General features: G+C 48.7%; 1 protein-coding gene across 1 annotated transcript in view; it reads right to left on the reverse strand.

Annotated features, from left to right (window-relative positions):
• LOC113960223 (MAM domain-containing glycosylphosphatidylinositol anchor protein 2) overlaps positions 1–9918 on the reverse strand; it is a gene marked incomplete at its 3' end in the record, with an annotated part of 214775 nt that overhangs the window by 76165 nt on the left and 128692 nt on the right. The window lies entirely within an intron of this gene.

The raw sequence follows: 9918 nt of genomic DNA on the forward strand, positions 1-9918 counted from the left end.
CTCCCTGCCCTCTGGCAGTGGGAAGCCATTCCCTGTGTGCTGTCCCTCCATGCCTTGTTCCCAGTCTCTCTCCAGCTCTCCTGGAGCCCCCTTAAAGCCCATCCAGTGCCACCCCAGACACCTTCCACCAGCCCAGATTGCTCCAAGCCTCCTCCAACCTGGCCTTGGACACTTCCAGGTATCCAGCGGCAGCCACAGCTTCTCTGGACAACCTGGGCCAGGGCCTCCCAACTCTCCTAGTCAGGAATTCCTTCCCAATATTCCATCTAAATCTCCCTTCTTTTAGTTTAAGGCCATTCCCTGTGTCCTGTCCCTCCATCCCTTGTCCCCAGTCCCTCTCCAGCTCTCCTGGAGCCCCTTTAGGCCCTGCAAGGGGCTCTCAGCTCTCCCTGGAGCCTTCTCTTCTCCAGGGGAACCCCCCCAGCTCTCCCAGCCTGGCTCCAGAGCAGAGGGGCTTCACCCTTGGAGGATCCCATGGCTCCTCTGGACTCTCTCCAGCAGCTCCAGGTCCTCCCTGTGCTGTTCCCAGAGCTGGAGCAGCTCTGCAGGGGGGTCTCACCTGAGGTGACACAGGACCAGGATCTCCCCTCACCTCCCAACACCCAAACCAATGGAGACACGGGAGCTTCTCAGGCCTCAAATCCAACAGATTTAGACAGAATTCCTAATGCAGCCCATCCATCCCTGCCAGAAGGAGTCAGGACTAAATGGATCCATTGTCAGCCCCAAAGCCACTTCCAAAGCTCCACCCTGGCTGGGCTCTGTCTCAGGTGATTCCCAGGATTAAGCAGATGGATGAGGGGCCATCCAGGTTTGGCCAGCAAAGCATCTCCCATGTGAACCTTCACCCCAGAAAAGGCAGAGACTCAGCCAGGAATAAAAAATCCTTCAACTCTGACAGGAATAATAAAACTCCCTCTCAAACAATTGGCAGCTTTGGTAAATATTTCCAGGGGTGAGGGCACGGAACCAGCTTTCCAAACATCACATTTGGACCCTGGAATGGGAACAGCTCAGTGTCCCACGAGCTCTGCAGCTTTCCTGCCCTTCAGGAGCTGGAGTTTGGGAGAGACAGAGCCACATTTGGGAGTCCTGGTCGGCTTGGCAGGGCACAAAGAGAGTGGCAGTGCCACTGGAGCCCCTCCCCAGCGGGAACAAGGCTCTACTCATCCCCAGGGAAACCATTCAGGGCACAGCTGCAGCCTTTTGAAGGGCCTTTCATTCAGAGGAGCATTCCCACTGCATCCCGGGATTTCAGAGCCTGCCTGGGAACCCGGTGGTGCATGGAATGTTAAAAATGGGCACTTTCTGCCCATCCCCAGGCTCCTGATGGGATCTGTAAATCCTAAAGGGAGGATTGATGTCACCCAGCTCCTGCCATCAAAATCTTCCCTGTCTGGAGGAGACTAATCTTTGGGATTTGAGGGATGAGAAGCACAGGGGGAGATTCCTGGGAGGAGATCCCTGGAGGCAGATCAGAGGTGCTGTCACTGACCAGATGTGACAGGACAGGGAGCTCCATTCCCTGCCTCAGACAGTCCTAAACTTTTGCCTCAAAAACTCTCCAAAGAGTTGTGCTGCGTGTGATGTTTGGCCCCAAAAGTTCACAAATAAATACAACAGAGAAAAAAAAAATCCATTTTAGGCAGAGGATTAGGCCAAAGTTTCAGTTTTCTGGAAGGCATCAAAGAGGATTTGCAGAACAGTGGGATCAACGTGAGGTTGGCACAGGAATATTGTTAAAAATGGCACTTTCTGCCCATCCCCAGGCTCCTGATGGGATTTGTAAATCCTCATCCTAAAGGGATGAATGATGTCACCCATCTCCTGCCATCAAAATCTTCTCTGTCTGGAGGAGACTAATCTTTGGGATTTGAGGGATGGGAAGCACAGGGGGAGATCCCTGTGAGGAGATTCCATTGAGGAGATTCCTGGGAGGAGATCCCCGGAGGCAGATCAGAGGTGCTGTCACTGAACCAGGGGCAGGGCCAGATGAGACAGGACAGGGAGCTCCATTCCCTGCCTCAGACGGTCCCAAATTTTTGTCTCAAAAACTCTCCAAAGAGCTGTGCTGTGTGTGATGTTTAGCCCCAAAAGTTCACAAACAAATACAACAGAGGAAAAAAAAAACCATTTTAGGCAGAGGATTAGGCCAAAGTTTCAGCTTTCTGAAAGGCACCTGAGAGGATTTGCAGAACACTGGGATCAAGGTGAGGCTGGCACGGGAATATTGTTAAAAATGGCATTTTCTGCCCATCCCCATCCCCAGACTCCTGATGGGATTTGTAAATCTTCATCCTAAAGGGAGGATTGATGTCACCCAGCTCCTGCCATCGAAATCTTCCCTGTCTGGAGGAGACTAATCTTTGGGTTTGAGGGATGGAAAGCACAGGGGGAGATTCCTGGGAGAAGATTTCTGGAGGCAGATAAGAGGGGGTGTCCTAGGTTGGATTTTAGAAAGAATTTCTTTGCAGAGAGGGTGCTCAGTCCTTGGAATGGGCTGCCCAGGGAAGGGGCGGATTCTCCATCCCTGGAGGTGTTTAAGGACAGACTGGATGTGGCATCAGTGCCATGGGCTGGGAACCACGGCGGGGTTGGATCAAGGGTTGGACTGGATGATCTCGGAGGTCCCTTCCAACCCAGCTGATTCTGTGATTCTATGATTTTTTTGCTGAAAGAAGCCCCTGCTCCTGCCTGGAATGGGGGTCTGAGACTGGGAACAAAAAAAAGCTCAGTCATTCATGGAGCAGACAGAGAAAATTAATCATAATTACAGAGAGACAAATAGATGTGGTTTGGAGTGGATATGTGGAACTGAGGAAATGTCACAATTCGCTTTAGGGATTACTGGAAATGCAAAAAAGAAAAGCCAATAATTGAACAGCGATATCAAAGTGGAGGCAGAAAGTCACGTCCTCGACGACTCAGCTGTGATGAACAGGAATGAAAGGACATCATTTCCTCGGGTTTTTGTGCATTATTTGATAGGCAGAACTGAGGTAATAGAACATAATTGAATTATGCTTTCATTTATGTGCATGTGTGTGTGCAAGCATTTCATTTACAGCCAGGATTCCTTGCAGGAATACAAGGCAGATATTCCCAATTTTACAAGGAATGCACAGGTCCTTTCAAGTCAGAGCAAAGAGAGAAAGCCTCTGTGGGCCCTGAGAGCAGCATTTCTGTCCCTGTTTACTCAGGAGAGTTCAAAAATTCCCAGATTAATTCTCAGATTTTTAATTGGAATCAGAATCCTGGAATGGTTGAGTTGAAAAGGATTTAAATCCCATCCCATTCCACCCCCTGCCATGGGCAGGGACACCTTCCACCGGCCCAGGTTGCTCCAACCTGGCCTTGGACACTTCCAGGGATCCAGGGGCAGCCACAGCTTCTCTGGGAATTCTATTCCAGCCCCTCCCCACCCTCCCAGCCAGGAATTCCTTCCCAACACCCCATCTAAATCTCCCCTCTTCCAGCTCCATTCCCCCTCATCCTTTTTGATTTTTTTTACTCTTATTTTATAGGATAAAACTAAACTTTCGTTGCCCACCCTGCTGCAATATTGGAAGCCCTTCCTTTTCACTCTTAGTCCTTCCAAAACCCCAAATTCCTCCTCCAGAAAAATAGGCCCAAGCACAAATAATTAAAAAAAAATTAGAAAGGCAAACCTAAAACTGAACAACAATAAATATCTCTTCCCTATTTTTTTCCATGCCCATCCTCTGCTGCTACTGGAAGATGTCCCTGCAAGGAGTTTTCCAGTTAAACCAGGGGAGAAAAATCACTCAGACCCACTTAAAATGAGCCCTTTGCAGGCTTAAGAGCAGAATTATATAAATATATAAATATATATAAAACCCTCTGTATTTAGATATATTAAACAAATATTTACAAAACATCTCACCTTTCTTTTTCTTTTACTTGCTCTTTTTCCCCCATTTCGTTTCCACTTCCTTTAAACTTCCACCACTTCCAGAGGGACAGAAGAAATGTGTCCACAAAGTCAGGCAGGCTTAAATTCAGCCTGGCTTAAATCAACCACCCCAAAGTCAGGCAGGCTTAAGTTCAGCCTGGCTTCATCCAAAATCAGGCAGGCTTAAATTGAGCCTGGCTCTTTTCAGCCACCCCAAAGTCATGTAGGCTTAAATTCATCTTGGCTCATCTCAGTCACCCCAAAATCAGCCAGGCTTAAATTCAGTCTGGTTTAAATCAACCACCTCAAAGTCAGGCTTCATCCTGGTTCATCTCAACCACCCCAAAGTCAGGCAGGCTTAAATTCAGCCTTGGCTCCCTCCAAAGTCAGGCAGGCCTAAATTTAGCCTGGATCATCTTGGCCACCCTGAAGCCAGGCAGGCTTAAATTCAGCCTTGGCTTAAATCAACCACCCCAAAGTCAGGCAGGCCTAAATTTAGCCTGGATCATCTTGGCCACCCTGAAGCCAGGCAGGCTTAAATTCAGCCTTGGCTTAAATCAACCACCCCAAAGTCAGCCAGACTTAAATTCAGCCTTGGCTCATCTCAGCCACCACAAAGTCAGGCAGGCTTAAATGCAGCCTGGCTCCATCCAAAGTCAGACAGGCTTAAACATAACCTGGCTTAAATCAACCACCCCAAAGTCAGGCTTCATCCTGGCTCATCTCAGTCACCCCAAAAACTCATCCTGGCTCATCTCAGTCACCCCAAAAATTCATCCTGGCTCATCTCGACCACCCCAAAGTCTGTCAGGCTTAAATGCAGGCTGGCTCCCTCCAAAGTCAGGTAGGCTTAAATTGAGCCTGGCTCATCTCAACCACCCCAAAGTCAGGCAGTTTTAGATTCATCCTGGTTCATCTCAGCCACCCCAAATTCAGCCAGGCTTAAATTCAGCCTGGCTCCATCCAAAGTCAGACAGGCTTAAATTGAGCCTGGTTTAGATCAACCACCCCAAAGTCAGGCTTCATCCTGGCTTATCTCAGCCACCCCAAAGTCAGGCAGGCTTAAATTTAGCCTTGGCTTGAATCAACCACCCCAAAGTCAGGCAGGCTTAAACTGAGCCTGGCTCATCTCAGCCCCCCTAAAGTCGGGTGTGCAGTCTGAGGTCACGGATCTCATCGAGATCCAAGCCCCCCCTAAAGCACAATTCCTGCTTTCCAAAAATAGCTGGGATGAGCTGCTCTTCAACCCCTCCCCGAGCTGAGCTCTGCTGACACCCCAGACAAGCCCTGCTGCAGCAGCCATGGCCTAATTAGTGCCTCAGCAACGAGTGGCTAATGAGGAGCTGACCAGAAAGGCCCCTCAGGGTGGTGGAGGAGCAATCTGGACACAAAGCAAACATCAGCAAGACCAGCTGGGGAAAAGGGATTTGTCAAACTGGGATGAAATGAGGATGAATTTGTTGGGAAAGATGTGGATTGGAGGGTGTTGAACCTGGTTCTTACAAAGCTGGGACCTGTGGAGAGTTCTGCCTGCCCCCAGACACTGAACTGCACCAGGGAGGGGGCAGAGGAGACCAAGAGGACCAGGGGAGGTGGAGATGATGTGATCCCAGGTGAAAAGAAAAGAGATGCTTTCTTTTAGGATCTTTTAGGATCTTGGAATCGTTAAGGTTGGGAAAACCTCCGAGATCATGGAGTGCGACTGCTCTCCCTCAGCACTGCCAAGGCCACCACTGATGTGCCACATCCCCACAGGTTTTGAACACTTCCAGGGATGAGGGCTCCACACCTGCCATGGGCAGCTGTGCCAGGGCTGGACAGCCCTTTCTGTGGAGAACTTTTTCCTAATATCCATTTTAAACTTCCCCTGGCCCAGCTGGAGGACATTCCCTCTCCTCCTGTCCCTTGTTCCCTGGGAGCAGAGGTTGACCCCACCTTGCCACAACCTCCTGTCAGGTAGAAACCAAACCCAGTTCTCTGTTTCTCTGATTTTCCCCAAACCCTCACTTGAAATATGGAACTGAATCCATGGAAGAGCTTGTTCTTTTTCCCAGGAGACCTTCACCATGGTGAGAATACAGGAGGCAAGGTCAGGAGAAAACCCAGAGCAGAACTCAGAGCTACTTCTGACCCAAGGGTTCCTGCAGGGGCGTTTGCCCATCATGGAATCATGGAATGGAATCCCTGAGGCTGGAAAAGCCCTCCAAGGTCGTGGAGTGCCCCCTGTGCCCGATGCCCACCTTGTCCCCCAGCCCAGAGCACTGAGTGCCACGGCCAGGCCTTCCTGGGACACCTCCAGGGCTGGGCACTCCAAACCTCCCTGGGCAGCCCCTGACAAGGCCTCACCACCCTTTCCAGGGACAAATTCCTCCTCTTGTCCCACCTGAGCCTCCCCTGGCCCAGCTGGAGGCCGTTCCCTCTCCTCCTGTCCCTTGTTCCCTGGCAGCAGAGCCTGACCCCCCCCCAGCTCCCCCCTCCTGTCAGGGGGTTGCAGAGCCAGAAGGTCTCCCCTGAGCCTCCTTTTCTCCAGGCTGAGCCCCCCCAGCTCCCTCAGCTGCTCCTGCTGCTCCAGCTCCTTGCCAGCTCCATTCCCTTCCCTGCACACGCTCCAGCCCCTCCAGGTCCTTTTCAAACACCTGGCTGCCCCTGGACCCCTGGAAGTGTCCAAGGCCAGGTTGGAGCAACCTGGAACAGTGGAAGGTGTCCTTGCCTATGGCAGGGGGTGGCACTGGATGGGCTTTAATGTCCCTTCCCACCCAAACCATTCCAGGATTCTCAGCCTGGAAATGCTTGGAGCAGGAGGTGCCTCTTGGCAGCGACAAGTTCATCCTCCTGTAGAAACCCATGGATCTGTTATTCCAAGTTATGTTATTCCATAACTCTGCTGGGTGTCAGACAGGAATTATTGACAGATGACACCAAAATCCACCCCCAGTCTCCCCGTGAGTCACTGTCTCATCTTCTGGGCCGGGGAAGGTAATTTTAGACCCAGCTCAGGCTGAATGGCACATCTGAGTGCTCTGAGCTAATAATAACATGAATGGATCCTTTCAGGAGCGTTCATTGTTCCAAACTGTTGGAGAAAAGGCAGGATATTTACCCAGAAAACCACTGGAATTCTGGGCTTCTCATAAGACTCGTTCTGATATGAATAAGCAAAAGCAAATCAAAGTTTTGATCTCGATTTGGTGTCACAGACTCGTTTGGGAATTATATTAGTTTATAATTCAGCAGCCAGTTCAGGCTCTTTAGTGCAGGGGATGCTTAATACATTACTTGAGGCTGATTTCTGGCAGCTTCCAACATAAAATAACCCAGCACAGGAACTTTTACCACGAAAGATGAGGGTTTCAATACGTGATTTTTCAGCTGCCTGACAAAGCTCATTGAAATCCCAGCTGAAGCTGCTGTTTTGTCTGGGGAATGTGAGAAACTAATTCAAAAAGGGTTGAAATCATTTTTAATCCCTGCATTAAGATGTAGTTTGTTCTGATAAACTTGCTTTGTTTCCTGTCATTCAGACAATACAGTGTTAAGGGAATTAGGGAAGTTGGGAAAAATATTCCTCTGGCCCAGGTTGCCCAGAGAAGCTGTGGCTGCCCCTGGATCCCTGGAAGTGTCCAAGGCCAGGTTGGAGCAACCTGGGCCAGTGGAAGGTATCCTTGCCCATGGCAGGGGGTGGCACTGGATGGGCTTTGAGGTCCCTTCCCACCCAAACCATCCTGGGATTCCATGAAATGCAGAACAGCCAAATTGCCAGCAATTTTCCATTAGATCCCACACTTTGGGGCTGAATTTAAACCCACTTGTAGCCACAATAATCCCAATAAATAGGGTGCAGTTTGCACCTCTCACACACTCCTGTCTCTCCAGGACAAGCCTCCAGCTCTAAATTAAAATTGGATGGACAGGATAGGACAGCTCTGCACCAAAACAATATCAACTTCAGGCTCTGATTTTCATTAGTTTGGATTTATCTTGGATTCCTCTGGGTTTACAGTTTCTATAATTCCTACGGAGTTACACCAGGTGAAGTTTGTACGAGGCAAAATCTTATTAAATGAGAACAGTTTTGCCTCAGAGTCATCAACACATCAGTCCCTGCCTCGAATGAGCTGTTGCAGTAATCACTGTTCACATCTAATCTCGCCCTTGATGGTTGCAACCAAATTCCTCAGGAGAAAGTGTGAATTTGTGTAATTTTTTCGGGCCTGTTTGCTTTGGAAATTACTCCAGCCAGACCATCTTCTCCCAAAATAAACACGGCATCTGGGAGGTGGGAATAATTCATTCTTTTTGCAAAATTACCCCACAATCACCTGCCTTGGGCTCCGAAAATTACAATTTGATGGTCTCCCATCAACGTTAACAAGAATTTCTGGTGCTCAACGTGGACAGAGGGGGTTGTGGCTGCAACAGCAAAGTTGGGAAAAAGGGGAGAGGTGACAATTCCCACACTCTTCCTGGGGATGGAGGTGGATGAGTGTGGTAGTTTGAGCCACCACAAAAATCCAAAATCCAATTTCCGGGCTTCCCCCACCATTTCCCTACCGTGAAAAATCAGATATCACGACAATTTCAATATTCTGCAATTAACATATAACCTAAAATGAAATATGAATCCTTCTGCTATACCTTAGCACAACATTATCACAAACTTAACTCTGTATTAAGCACTTAAATTATAGCTAAAGCTCTACCCTCTCAACAATGGCACAGTCTGTTATGTCTGAAAACTTCTTTATCTCAACAAGTCTCATGGTTCTACTCGCAGTCAATCCAAAAATCCGAGTCACGGCACCAAAAGTTTCCAGGCTTCCCCCACCCCTTCGGGTGGAAATTGGATTTGGGATTTTTGTGGTGGCTCAAACCACCACGATGAGTTGCTACCTGGAGGTTGCTCCCACGCTTCTCTGGGGCAAACAGGAGGGACAAACCTCACTGCAGGATATTTAGGGGTTTTTTTCCCCGGTAAAATTAATGAGGGAATAAATTAAGGGCTCCCAAATAATTCCGCCGGACGCCTGCGGAGCTTCCGTAATTCCCAGGGTGCTGATGGTTGTGGAGCAGTGAAAACACCCCAGGCCCGAAGTCCCTGCTGCCAAATCAGCAATCCAGGAGGAGCTGAAGGCAAATCCTTGGAATCAAAGCCACGAGGACACAAATAATGGGAGATGTGCAAATAAAACTCGCCGCTTGTCTCCGACGTCCTCGGAATGTTGATGCCTCCTCTGCTCTGTTCCTTTGCTCCCTAATTTCAGGGCCCTGAGACAAAACCTAATCCAACCCAAAGTTCCAAATGTTCCAAGATTTCCCGCGGAATCGTTCTCCAAAACACACTCCTCTGAAATTGTTAAGGATTCCAAAATCCAAGCTGAGGACTTTGCTCTTTAGCGTTTCAGACACTGCAGGTCCTGGATACAGAGAACTCAGGAGAGTTCAAATCTGTGATTTCCATGCTGGAAATCAGCATTCCCAATGGCATTTCTTGGGATTGACCACTGGCACGAGGCTCTCGAGACACAAAACCACAACAAGGGGCAGAGACACACAACCTTTTGCTCAGGCAGGGACAAGCCCAAAGGGAAGAGTAAATTCCCAAGGAATTCCAGACATGGAAACGACTTGGCCAGAGATTCCATCTAAATACTTAGTTATCCTTTTGCAAAGCATTTCAACACACCTGCTTGGATATTCCCATTTGAACTAAATAAATCTAAAATAACACATTTCTGTTTAAATCAATGCACGGAATTGAAGTTTGAGTTGATGTAAGAACATATCAAATCAATCCTCTGGGAAAATCAATCCTTTAAATCAATGTAAGGATAGGAAATGTTTGTTGTTTTTTTTTTTTTTTAAATGGGAAATATTTTTTTGAAGAAAAATTGTTAGTTTTCAACACAGCACAGGAAAGACATGGAATTGTTGGAGGGATTGCAGAGCAGGTCACAAAGATGGAGCCAGGCTGGGAGAGCTGGGGAGGTTCCCCTGGAGAAGAGAAG

This window comes from Corapipo altera, unplaced genomic scaffold, assembly GCF_003945725.1.
Source record: "Corapipo altera isolate COAL_440 unplaced genomic scaffold, ASM394572v1 191, whole genome shotgun sequence".
NCBI lineage: Eukaryota > Metazoa > Chordata > Aves > Passeriformes > Pipridae > Corapipo > Corapipo altera.